Raw genomic sequence first — 13146 nt, 5'->3', positions numbered from 1 at the left:
ACTGTATTTATTTTTCCTAATTTGAACTATAAAATTGTGATTTTCTTGAGTCAAAATGACAGCACCCCTAAACATTTTTTTAAAAGAAAAAAGCACCAAGGGCATGAGCAATGCCATGTCTATTTTTGCCCTAAGCCTTGGAAAGCTCTTCCTTCTCTTTTGCACTACATTCAACTGCAGAGAACAATGTTTGCTTCCGCTTATTAATAGTTGAAGAAGGAAAAGCAAGAATTACAGCAAAATTGCTTACAGGAATGTAAAATACACCAACTTTGATTCTTTATCACATATATAAAGGTAAAGGTAAAGGGGCCCCTGACCATTAGGTCCAGTCATGACCGACTCTGCGGTTGCGGCACTCATCTCGCTTTATTGGCCGAGGGAGCCGGCATATAGCTTCCAGGTCATGTGGCCAGCATGACTAAGCCGCTTCTGGCGAGCCAGAGCAGTGCATGGAAACGCCGTTTACCTTCCCACCAGAGCGGTACCTATTTATCTACTTGCACTTTGATGTGCTTTTGAACTGCTAGGTTGGCAGGAGCAGGGACCAAGCAACAGGAGCTCACCCCGTCTCGGGGATTCGAACCGCCGACCTTCTGATTGGCAAGTCCTAGGCTCTGTGGAGTGCCTCCCACATCCCTTCATCACATATATAGTGTTGTTTAATTTTGTTCATGCTGAAAAATTAAAGCCAATTTGCTTACTAGCCCAAAGGCTACACAAGGCACACGTGGAACTTTGGAATCCAGGTTTCCCAGATCCAGGTTTAATTTTCTACCCACTGAACCAAACTGGGGAGACGGTACAATGGCTGCCTTTGGCCATGCATATATGCTAATGTTAAACTACTCCAGAAGTTCCCCAAATGCTCTCTTCCAGCAATATGTTCACTTCCTTCTGCTGAAGTTATGCATTAACAACTCAGTTTGGGATCACAGCTTAATTCTTTGTATTCGCTTTGCACACTGATTAGTGAAATCACAGTTGTCCATGTGCAAAAAGAGTCATGTGAATTGACCCTTATTGTTCCTTTCATCACGGTTTTTTGATAGATAATTGTGTCTCCACTTTTAAAAACTGGCAACTAAAATCCATCACTGAAATGAGAGATTTGCCAAGGAAATAATGCATTTTGGGGGGGGGGGGGAATCTAGAAAATGTCCAGGCAAACCAATGAAATGGTGATGTTTGGAGCTTCTAAACTTCCATGCATTATTCTTTCAGAGCCCATTCTACATAAGAAGAAAACTGAAACTTCTGCGCATTAAAAATATTGGCCTGGATTTCAGAGATTCCAAAAGAATACTTGAAATTATGTAAGCGTGATATTTGTGATTTCCAACATGAAGGGACTCCCAGACAAATGTGTGGGTCAGAATTAAATTGTACACTGCATTTCACACTTCAGTAATGTTCTGGCACAGTTCTCGGCTCATAAAATATTTAAAAATGTGTATTTCAAGAGAAAATATGTTTAGGAATGTTTGTTTAAATGCAGAATTTTGTCTGGAAACAGATTCAACTATTCACCCATACCAGAAATGCAACATAAAACAAGAAATGCTGAAACAGATCAAGAAAATAACTGCTACAAAGCAATATACTTGCAAGGGATGTTTTGAAGTATTGGTGGTCTCTGATTGAGAAGGAATTTTTGATGCAATTGTGCAAAGATTCCGCCCCCCCCTATTGAGAATTAGAAGAAGTTCAATAGCACATATCTTCCTTCTGGCAAAATATTTAATAATAATAATAACAACAACAACAACAACAACAACAACAACAACAACAACAACAACAACAACAACAATTTATTATTTATACCCCGTCCATCTGGCTGGGTTTCCCCAGCCACTCTGGGCAGCTTCCAACAAATTTTTAAAAGACAATAATTAATCAAATATTAAAAGCTTCCCTAAACAGGGCTGCCTTCAGCTTTTTTGTTCCTTCTTCCCTGAGGATTATTCTCAGAGGAAGGTCATTTTTCCTGCAAAAAGGAACACCTGTGACAGCTTATTGTAACAAATGCATTTTTGTTTGTAATTATGCAATGCAATCCTACATTATATCACATTGTGCAATGTATCGGGTAACATGAGTGAATTGTCTAAGTTAGCAGAGAGTTCTTGGACATTCAAGCAGTTCTAGGCTCATTGTAGTAAACTGCTTGAATTTGTGGGAATCATATATTATTATCAAGGCAGAATGGAACCTGCCAGAAGAGATGAAACAAGGGAAGAGCTTTTGAATGCTGGGCAGGCAGCAACTAAGAAGGATAGCATTAGATAGCGAAATTTTTCCTATAAAGTGATTTGAAATTTTAAATCCTGAGATAATTCCCCCACCCACATGGATCTAACAAGCCTCTCTTGATTTCCTATACCAATAGTTAAAGAATTTTATAAAGTTATAAAGAACTTTATAACTAGGCCAAGTTGCCTGTGCAACGTTTTCAGAAGCACATGAATCTGACCTTTGGAGAGTTTGTAAGTAAATCATTTTTTAAAACATACCAAAGGTGTGTCCCTCCCCCCCCCCATGCTGGTGGAAGAGAGGAACTTTGGAAGGAACTTGAAAAAGCACAGATTAAATAAATAATAATAATTTATTTCCACACTTTGCTGCATATTTTGTGATTTTAAGTCTCTGCTGGAGTTCTCTCACCAAAGACTACTTGCCCCAAACTTGAATCTTGGCATTCAGAAATTCTCCTTTTTATACCTATTTTCCCCCGTGAACTAACAGCTTGGGTCATAACAATTGCTTTTCTAGAGACTCTTTCTGATGTTTAACATTAAGATGCCAAGCCACTTTACAGGAAAAGTGTCCCTTCCTCTGAGAATAATCCTCAGGGAGGAAGGAACAAAAAAGCTGGAAAGAGGTTCCAAGACGCTATCAGTTTTGCCTGTCCTTCCAAAGGACCCAGGAATTGTTATTTTGTGAGTTGTTAGGAGGAAATGGTGGCTTTTGTTGCTTTTTGTTTTATTTTGTTTTGTTAGCATTGCATCCTAATTTAGGATCAGTTGAAGATTCTCCACACATTTCAATATTGTGCTACTTCAGCAATCCAGAATCATAGTGGTGGTGCTTTGCAAGCCATAGGACTGCAAGGCACCACAAGCATCTTCAGGCTTTATAGCAAATAGTATTCAAAAAGGACCCAATGAGAATATTAAGCAACACGATGCAAAACTGTTAGAATGCAATCCTGTACTCACTGACCTGGGCTGGAAAAATGTTCGATTTTCTATCTGCTAGGTGGAAATGCACAAATCTTTGGCTGAAATAGGAATTTCACATTTGGTGTGTCTGTCTCAATCGTTATTGACTTTCAGGATTTTTTAAAAAAAACATTCCAGTTTACCCAGGCATTTGATGGCTGCAAGATACTGACCATTGCAATGTTGAAATTAGCACCTGCGAGGCTATGTGGTTGCTTTTCAATATTCCAAATGTTTTGAAATGTTCTTAGTTGATTTTTAAATGCTTTCAATATGGCTTTATTTTATTTTAAAGGTTATTTTAAGTTTTTGATTTTTACTGCTCTGGACCTGGACTTATTTGGGGGGAAGGGTGGGATGGAAATTCAAACAACAAGAAGAGCAACCACATAATTCAGAATTTTGGAGTTTGAAGGGTCTTTGCATTTTATCTAATCTGAATCTACTGTGCAATAGATTCAGGTGTTGGTGCTGGCCTTTAAAGCCCTAAAGGGCCTCAGTCCTGTATACCTGAAGGAGTGTCTCCACCCCCATCGTTCAGCCTGGACACTGAGGTCCAGTGCAAAGGGCCTTCTGGTGGTTCCCTCTCTGTGAGAAGTGAGGTTACAGGGAACCAGGCAGAGGGCCTTCTCGGTAGTGGTGCCCACCCTGTGGAATGCCCTTCCATCAGATTTCAAGGAAATAACCATCTTACTTTTAAAAGACATCTGAAGGCAGCCCTGTTTAGGGAAGTTTTTAATGTTTTAAGTTTTATTGTGTTTTTAATGTTCTATTGAAAGCCGCCCAGAGTGGCTGGGGAAGCCAAGCCAGGTGGGCGGGGTAAAAGGTAAAGGTAAAGGGACCCCTGACCATTAGGTCCAGTTGTGGCTGACTCTGGGGTTGCGGTGCTCATCTCGCTTTATTGGCCGAGGGAGCTGGCGTACAGCTTCCGGATCATGTGGCCAGCATGACTAAGCTGCTTCTGGCGAACCAGAGCAGCGCACGGAAATACCATTTACCTTCCTGCCTATTTATCTACTTGCACTTTGACGTGCTTTCGAACTTATTATTTAATACAGATCTGCAATGCAGGATGCATCTCTAGAGGAGCAACTCTGACATACTATTTCCCAGGATATGCCTAAATATTTCTAGCAAATGAACCATTTCCCCAGGTAGCAAGTTACTATTAGCAAGTTTCTCCTTAAGCTTAGCAGGTCTCCTGCCTTGTAATTTCCCACCCATCGGAGTTCATCTAAGAACATAAGAGCCTGCTGGATTGGGCCAATGGCCCATCTAGTCCAGTGTCCTGTTCTCACAGTGACCAACCAGATGCTTATGGGAAATCCTCAAGCAGGGACCTGAGCACAAGAGTCCTCTCCCCTCCTGCTCTTTCCAGCAACTGGTACTCAGAAGCATATCTGCCTCCAACCATGGAGCAACAGACAGCAAAGTCCACTCCATCACCTGTATAGCAACCCTTCAGATATACCATCATAATGTCCCCACTTTAATCTGGGCTAAAGAAGCCCAACTCTTTTCAGCTTTCCTTGTCGTGCTTGGTTTTCCAGACTCTCGCCAGCTTGGATGACTTCCAGCTACTTTTATTTGTTCCTAACTACTAAATCACTTTTAAAAATGCTAGTTTGGTGCATTAGCAAATTATGTTACTGTGTTACAAAGAATAGTGGTAACTTCTTGATGCAGTAGGTTAGTTTGCATTCCATCTAAAGTTTATTTCTCTTTGAATGATACGAAGCAACATGGTTATGGTAATGTAGCGTATGTAAACTTTCCCTTGCTTTTACCATCTGGCACACTGTATGATTCCACAAAGGAGAAATGAATTTGCGACTAACATCCAGTTTCCTGTTTATGCCACTGACAGGCTTAAAATAATGTTGTGAAAATGTACCTAATCCTCCTTTGGTGCCTGATTTTTGAAAGCTGTTTCCTGTAGCCATCCTTTATCTGCACTGGTGCAAGTGAGGTCCAATTCACATGAAAATTTTGAGATATTAGGGTGTGCTTTTGACTCCCCCCCTTTCTGAAGATGTGGTGAAGAGCTTGTGTGTTTGCTTCAGGACAAACCCAGATTCTGATTTTCCATTTTGTTTTACTGCGTAACCCTGGGGCTATTATTGTAACTTTACTCAACACACTTTCCTGGCTTCTTTTTGTGTTACCATGCTAACATGTAGGGTGCTGACTGCTGCATGTTTATGGAGTTGCTCTTCATGGGAGTTGTAGTAGCATTTGTCTACTTCTTATCATGTGAAACAACCTGATCTCACAGAGTATGTCCAAAATCAGCACCAGTGGCTGCCATAGCAAAAAATAAAATACATATTCAATTTCTTAAAACAAGAATTTATGTGACAAGTAGAATGACACCAACTCTACAAAGAACTGGAACCTGATCCAACCCCTCTGTAGGTGCAGGACCTGCATGTTGTTCCATACAGTAAAGCCCTGTTCCATTTTCTTCCCGAGCTGAAGGAGGTTGCTGGAAGAGCACACAGACATCTCATTCTCCATAATGCCCCACTGAGCATTATATGCATTATTCAGACTGAAGGGAACCCAGTCTGTGCTATGCTTGCAATGAGGACAGATCATGGCCTTGACATTCACTTTTGTTTCATATTTAGGTTTTTAGTGAAATACATGGGCAGATACATGCAATTTTCCAGTTAATTTAACAATTTTTTGGATGTATTTGAAACTCCTCAACATTTGCAAAAGGAAAAGACTGTTGAAAACTAACAGTAGTTCTTTTGCATTAAAGCCATTCTTTGGAAGATGCCAACATTCTGTCTTAGGAAATGGAAACGGAATAGGAGCAGAGTTCACGGACAGCTTTGAGCTGGAGACATCTCTCCAGACATGTTTATTATCATTTTGTACTGACTTGACTTCAGGTTTAAGAGCAAAGCATAAAAGCTGTTCCATTTAAAGGAAGATGTAACTCATTTCGTGATCAGCACACCATCTAACCCCAAGCAGCTGCTCCCATATGGTGCTACTATCAGAACCAAAGCTTTGTTCCATGGCATCCTTAAGATTAAAACAAGCACTGTAAAATAAACACAAGGCAAGAGTGAGATAATTAAACACAGGGATCTTCTCCAGTGGAAGACAAAATTTATTTTGCATAAGGATGTGATGAGGCTACGTGACCCAGACAGAGTGTTCTCGTGTTGGCTAACACTCATTTGCGTGATATTCTGAGGTACTGTAGCAGGTCAAGAACCCTATGGAACAAAGAATTAAATCCACTTTGACTTACTCTGGTTTTTAACCACAATGAATAGTCAAGTCTGGTTTAGGTGTGATCTTCTTGAATATAAGCAAAAGCATAGATTTGCATGGCTGTATTAGCAATACAACATCTTAAACCAGGAGTTGCTAACTGACAGCCTTCCAGATGCTGTTGACCTACAAGTCCCTTACCATTAGCTATGCTGGCTGTGGCTGATGGGAGTTTATATAGATTTATGACCAGTAGAATTAAAGTAGTACAGCTGGAAAGCAGCACAGCACCCTACGAAGGCCTGTGAAAATAAAGAAAGCTTTAGTTGGCCTTTACATATATATATATATATACTACTGACTCTTGGTGATCCTAATACCAATCTTCTGAAGCCAGTGGCAGACCTGCAGCTTGAACTGTCATGGGGCCCCCTTCGCAACCAGCAGTGAGGTCTGGGTGACCACTGTTATCTTTTTCAGTGAGGTTATTCTATGGCAGATCACCACACCTTTACAACATCTGTGCTGCTGCCTCTCAAACTTTGGGGTTGTTGATATATACAACAAATAATTAATCAATTTGAGTTATGCGGATCCTATTGGGTCTAATAGACCCCAAAATTTTAAGTGGACTAAAATCACTATTGGGGTCCCTCCAGGATTTGGGGCCCTGAAGCTTAAGCTTCATTGGTTTCATAGTAGAGCTGCTCCTGCCTGAAGCCAACTCCAGGAGTTAAAAAAAAGACTTCATGTGGCTTCAGAAAGATGTTCAAGCTCTGGCTTTCATGAGCTTCCAAAGGAAAAGTGGTCTGACCATAATTGTGGGGAAGCCACTCCGAAGATCTCTATAAATTGATGCTGTAATATGATACATAGATGATACTAGTAAGGAAATGTTGTGGGCTAATCTTAGGTCTTGCAAGGGAATACAGGGGAGGATAGATGTATTTTCTTAGCACAGATCTCATATTCTCTGAACAATTTTCCATATTCTTTCAACCTAAAGATTTATTCAGTTTAACTGTTACCATAAAATTGCTGCAATGTTGGCGTGAGATATCCCAATGCTGCACATGTGCAAGGACAGCTTATATTTCCAGAGTCTTCAGGATAGATCATTTTTCTGTTTCCTCTCCACCTCCTGCTCAAATATATTTCCAAAGCCAAACTCATGAAAGGGGAAGTCACCCAATCCACCTGTTAGGAATGTGAGCCAGTTGATGGCTTCTTGGTAGCTGCTCTCTTGTAAAGGGAGAGGTTTAAAGAGTCCTGCAACTAGATTTTCAAAAGCAGTGTGGTCCCCCCTGAATGCATGCAGTGCTAAATCACTTTGAAAATATTTGGTGAATGCTGCAAGCCCTATTAAACTTTCTTCCAGTAAAACATACAGCAGATTAGGCCATAAATTTTGAGATGATCCACTATTTTTAAATTTATTTTGGAGAAACGGGCATGCTGAGATTGGGGTGTTTCTGATTATATCTGTCCCTATGTGCACCCATTGCACTCTATTGTTATTTATTTATTTATTTTAATAATAATTGCTATGGTGACGATGAGGATCTTACAACATCCTGCAGTGGAGGAACCTGACTTCCATTTTTTAAAGGCATCTCAGAAGTATGCAAAGAGAATTGTGCATCACACATGCATCCTTTACAGATGTATGAAAGCCCACAAAGCAGTCAGAGTTGGGTTTAGGGTAAAAAGCATCACTTCAGTGTGCTTTTAAAATGATATTCAATAGCATATTTGTTCCTTTGTGCCACTCTGTTTACCCCATGATAAGAGGAGTCCATTCTCTAATCATGCTGCATTTTCTGGCTAAGCTTCCTGCTTTCGAGTGTTGTTTGCATTAAGGCTGATTTTCCAACATACTCTCTCTAAGAATATTTGTTTATCAACTAGCTTGGTGAAAAAGAGAAGGGGGGAAACATACCTAACTCATTATTTTGCTCTCCATTAGCTTGCATGCAAAGCCCTCTTTCTGTTTAAAGGCCAAGCTTTGGGGACGTCACTGAAAGAACTTAAATGCATCAAACAAATCCCTTGGCACAAACAGACGGGGACATAAAGAAAGTAGGCTTCTAGTCTAGAACATCTTTCCCTAGCCCTTTCTATCGTGTTCCAATTCTGACTTCCTCTCCACCTCCCAAGCTCCATCCCAGTCTCCAGAACCACAGCCTAAGGAAGGCTCCTCCCCTCCCCTTGAGCAGGAGGGTATGTGACTTATCATCTCTGTGCCTCATTTACAATGAGACTTAGCAGCTGCTTCACAACCATGTGATACATTGAGCTTTGTATAACAGTTCACTTGAAGGTCTTTGCACAGTTCAGGCATGTCAGCTGAGTAACTTCAAGCAGTGCAGGGACTTGTAATTAGATGGCCCTGAGGCTGCTATCTTCTCTGAGGAGGCTTTGTTTCCTGCTGATTATCCAATTGGCATCCTGTTTCTCCGAGAACCTCTGTCAGAAGGCTCTAATGGAAGGCTGGTGAGGTGGGGGGAGCCAAAAGTATGTAAGGAGCTGCAAACAGGTATGAACACTCAAGCCTAGACAAGAGGGCTTGTTAGTCACTCCGACACAGAGCATGCAGCACCTTGCCTCTTTGTCAAGAGTGTGCAGCAGGTAAACAGTTAGAGCCTGGCTGCATCAGCCCCAAGACTCAGTCCAAAACAAATACATCCACCAGGTTTGCCATTAATGATTTTCCTCCCATCAGTTGAGCACAAGAAGTGTCAAACCTTACAGGCAGGATGTCTAGGTAATCCCAGTGCCATTTTAGTTAAGAAGGAAGAGCCTGTAAAGATATATCCCTCCTCTTATGCCTATGAGGCCCAGAAATTAAAGGAAAGTTTTAAGAAACTGGTTAAGTGAGAGGTGCCTTTTTTAAAAACTGTCACTTCTATCTTTCATAGTAAAATCCCAGTACAGCCTTGAAAGGAACATACAGAAGCCAAAGGCCACACCAGACCGGTGGGGTTTTTTTGCAGGTGTTTTTTGAAACATGTCACTGACACACTAAAGGGACGTTAGGGGTGGGTTTGTACTGGACTGTCCACACACATCATTTTACTTTATTCATTGTTCTACAATGCATCCTCCGTGGTATCACATTTTTGCAGTTGTGAGGGGACACGATAGTGCAACAAAAGTGAGACACCACTACCTTTGAGAACATTTGCAGCTTAAAACGTTTTGGAATTTCAACAGGAAGCTACAGTATGGGACATGCACTGACTGGAAATGAAGCAGTATGTCCAGCCCAAAATATTTCCTGGTGCAAATAGTGTTGAATGTGGGACCACATATAACCATCTCAATACCATCATGAGCCCACATTAACATGAATGCACAAGAAAAAGCCTGAGTTGGCATGCTTACATATTATAATATAGCCTATATTATTTGTCCTAATATTTATTTCAAATTATTGGGGATGGGAAGAATATGTTTAATAACATTTCTCATCAAATTTCCCATTTCACTATTATCTGTATTCGTGTGGGGGGATACTAGAAAAGCGTAACCTCAAGACTATTTTAGGCAACTGCTGGAAAGATACATTTTCCACGTGCATTCTGGTCAATGGCAGAGAAAGTTTTTGAAGACCAAATCTGTTTTTATCCTGGGATGGGCTTTTTGGGGACCCATTAGCATCCCAACATTTTGTCATGAGAACTGCACTCAATCAGTGTAGAAGATATTGAAAAAGTCATGTATGCTGGTTTGTGTGATTTGTGGTGAGGCTAACCAATAGAGACATATTAAAGAGGATTAGACAGATTTATGGACTAGATGGCTATCAAAAGCTACTCATCATGATGGCTATGCTCTGCCTTCCCATTTGAAGGCAATAATGCTTTGGAATACCAGTTTCTGGAAACCCCAGGAGGGGAGGAGGCTCTTGTGCTCGGATCCAATGTTGTGTTTCATAAAAGCATCTGTTTGGCCACTGTGAGAACAGGACACTGGACTAGATGGACCATTGCCTGATCCTGCAGGCTCTTCTTATATTCTTGTGTTCTTAAGAGTGGCTAAGCTTTGGCCTTCTAGATTTTGCTGAATTCCATCAGTCCTCACCATGGATGATGCAGACTGGGGTTAATGGGAGTTCAACAAGCTTTGAAGGATCACAGATTAGCCACTCTAGTACGGAGCTATACTTCAGTGTCTCTCCAAGTTCCCTAAAGTGATGGACGAGTTCCCCACAGCGCATTTGAGAAAGAACACAATGTCACTAATGCACTGAATGTGGCAGCGCCGTGCGTTGTTGTGCATGCACTCATGCACACATATTTGTATGCCATCTTGAGAACTAGCATTAATTGGTAGGATATATGTAAATATCTTAAATAAACCAACACACTGGTTGCATAGTAGCTCCATTATGCCAATAATGCCTGGCAGGAAATAAAATTGAAGAATGGGAGCCAAGTGGCCAGGAGGCAGTTCTTCTTCTCCAGGTCCCCATCCCATGGGCTGTGCTAGTGACAGCAGCAGCAGCAGCAGCACAGGCAGCAGTATCAAGGGCAGCCCCAGTGGGATTCTAGCCCAGGATTCCTGAAGGCAGCCAATGATGAGACAAGCCTTTTCCATGCACCAGGTCACCTGGAGCTTGAGTGCCTGGAGTTTTGCCCTGCTGGAGCATATATGCCCCACATCACTATCTGCTTTGCGTAAATTGCATGTACGCTTTAGAAGTGACACGTCTATAATATCTGATACCAGAATGAAGGCAGGCAGACATGGGTTTTGCACATTTTAAAGAAGAGGCAGGGAATCCCTTCCAGCCTGAGAGACACCTTCCCTTCTTCCCAGGTCAATATGGTGGGCAACAAAAGTAAACGTTAGCTGTGTATATAATAGGCTGGTTTCTGCACACAGTCTCACATCCTTCATCCAGGTAAGCAGGAGGCATTGTCAGAGCACAGGGACACATCCAGGCAGGGCAAACCTATTTGGGGTTGAAGCAGGGATAGTGAGGAGTGTGACCGGAGAGAGTTCTGGAGGCCAGATGGAGAGATCCAGAGGGCTGCATCAGCCCTCAGTCTGATGCCCCACACCCCTGATTTAAAGTAAACTTGATGGCAGACCTAGACGGCCATGACCACTGACCCAGAACCTTTGGCCAAATATAAGTTTCATATGTTCTGTAGTTACTTATGTGAGAGAAGTGCTCTGTCTTTGTGCTTGGTCCTTTGCCTCGACATAAGCAGTTTCAGGGATTGCATAGAATTATTATTTTTCTCTGTGTTCTATGTCTTCCCCCAATTTTGCACTCCCCCTGCCCAGGTTCTTGAATTTGTAATGGGTTGTAGCATCAGGAATGGAAATCTTGTGTAATATTTTGAGTCTGCTGCCATTTGTTTATAAACACGAGCATCCTGGATCTTAGCTCATTGTACTGTCACATGGCCAACTTTGCTTTCAGATGCTAGATTTTAATGAAATTCTATCTAGACATGCTTTTCCTAGCTTCAGAAGCGTCTCGAAACGGCAGTTTCAGTACAAAGCCTTCACCTTCCCCAAATTGGACATCATTTTTAGAAGTGAAAATGTATTCCATTGATGCCTTTGACATTTGTAACACACAGAAGCAGGGCTGGACCCCTGACGTCTTCCACTGGCTTTCTCAACAGGCGCCAATAAAACTGTGCAACATTACAGTTCAGTTTCCCATGGACCAACTTTGTCCCATGATTCCGATACTTGCAGTTTACTTGAATCCCTTTCTCTTCTCATCAACAAAGCATTACGCTGAATTACGGCTTTGTTACTGAAGGGGAGTTGTGTGATTGAGGTATATTTTTCAGGGGGCCTGCTGGCTAAGTGGATGAGGTATTAATATGAGAAAGTATAAACAAAGCTTGCTTTTCTAAACTGCAACAGAGTGATGGGCTCAATTTGTTTCTCTACTGCCATCTTGAAAACTAAACTCCAGCATCCAAATTAAACAGGAGATGTAAATACTAGCCAGATGTTCCCTGGTGTTTGAACCTGGTCTGCTGTGTTAGTTCTATTAAATGGGTACATTCTGCAGGCAACATAATGCACTCTGTTTTGCTTTCCAGTTCTGGGCTAATGGCTTCTAGCATATGATTATGATCTCATCCAATCATGTAAGTGTCATGAGATGCTTTTCAGCTTAGCTGGAGAGCCAGATGTCAAGCAGCTTAGGTGAGGGTGGGCCGTTTGTCCAACTGTCTTAAAGTGGGCACTAAGCTCCCCATTTCTGTATGAAATGCTATCTGAGGCTCCAGGTCACCTTGCCAAGCAAAACACAACACCAGCCACATACTCAGACATGTTAAAGCTCTCTGACACCAGTTACAAAGGCAGATAGAATACGTCTTTCCTCTATAGACGATGCAGCAGGTACTTGCTGCAAGAAGAAGCCCTACTGAAGAAAGATAGTAAATACATGAACATAGGGCATTGCCTGATGCTAAGTGAGATCATTAGTCCATCTAGAATTGCTTTCAGACGTTCAGTATTTTGTGGAAGCATATATCAGAAATTTTGGTTTGTGCAATTAAAGAGGCAATTAAATGCTCCCTGTTGTCCTGGTGCAGCAAAAGGGGGACTTTTTGTGATTTGGAAAGTGACAGAGAAATGCTCTGAAATGTATAGGACAAACAAAATATTAATGGGAAGACTGCAGGCAAATCAGAATGAATGCTCATTGTTATAC

At 41.5% G+C, this 13146-nt stretch overlaps 1 long non-coding RNA gene across 2 annotated transcripts in view; it reads left to right on the top strand.

Moving 5' to 3' along the window:
• The window catches only part of LOC309349146, a 70910-nt gene extending 69538 nt beyond the window's left edge, over window positions 1–1372 (top strand). For both annotated transcript variants that reach the window (XR_014159764.1, XR_014159765.1), the window contains one exon: window positions 1225–1372. This is a non-coding gene — a long non-coding RNA (uncharacterized lncRNA). The remainder of the gene's footprint in view (window positions 1–1224) is intronic.
• The last annotated feature ends 11774 nt before the right edge of the window (window positions 1373–13146 follow it).

Source organism: Podarcis erhardii (genome assembly GCF_964252035.2).
Source record: "Podarcis erhardii genome assembly, chromosome: 8".
Taxonomy (NCBI): Eukaryota; Metazoa; Chordata; class Lepidosauria; order Squamata; family Lacertidae; genus Podarcis; species Podarcis erhardii.
This window is presented reverse-complemented; position numbering and strand designations above follow the sequence as displayed.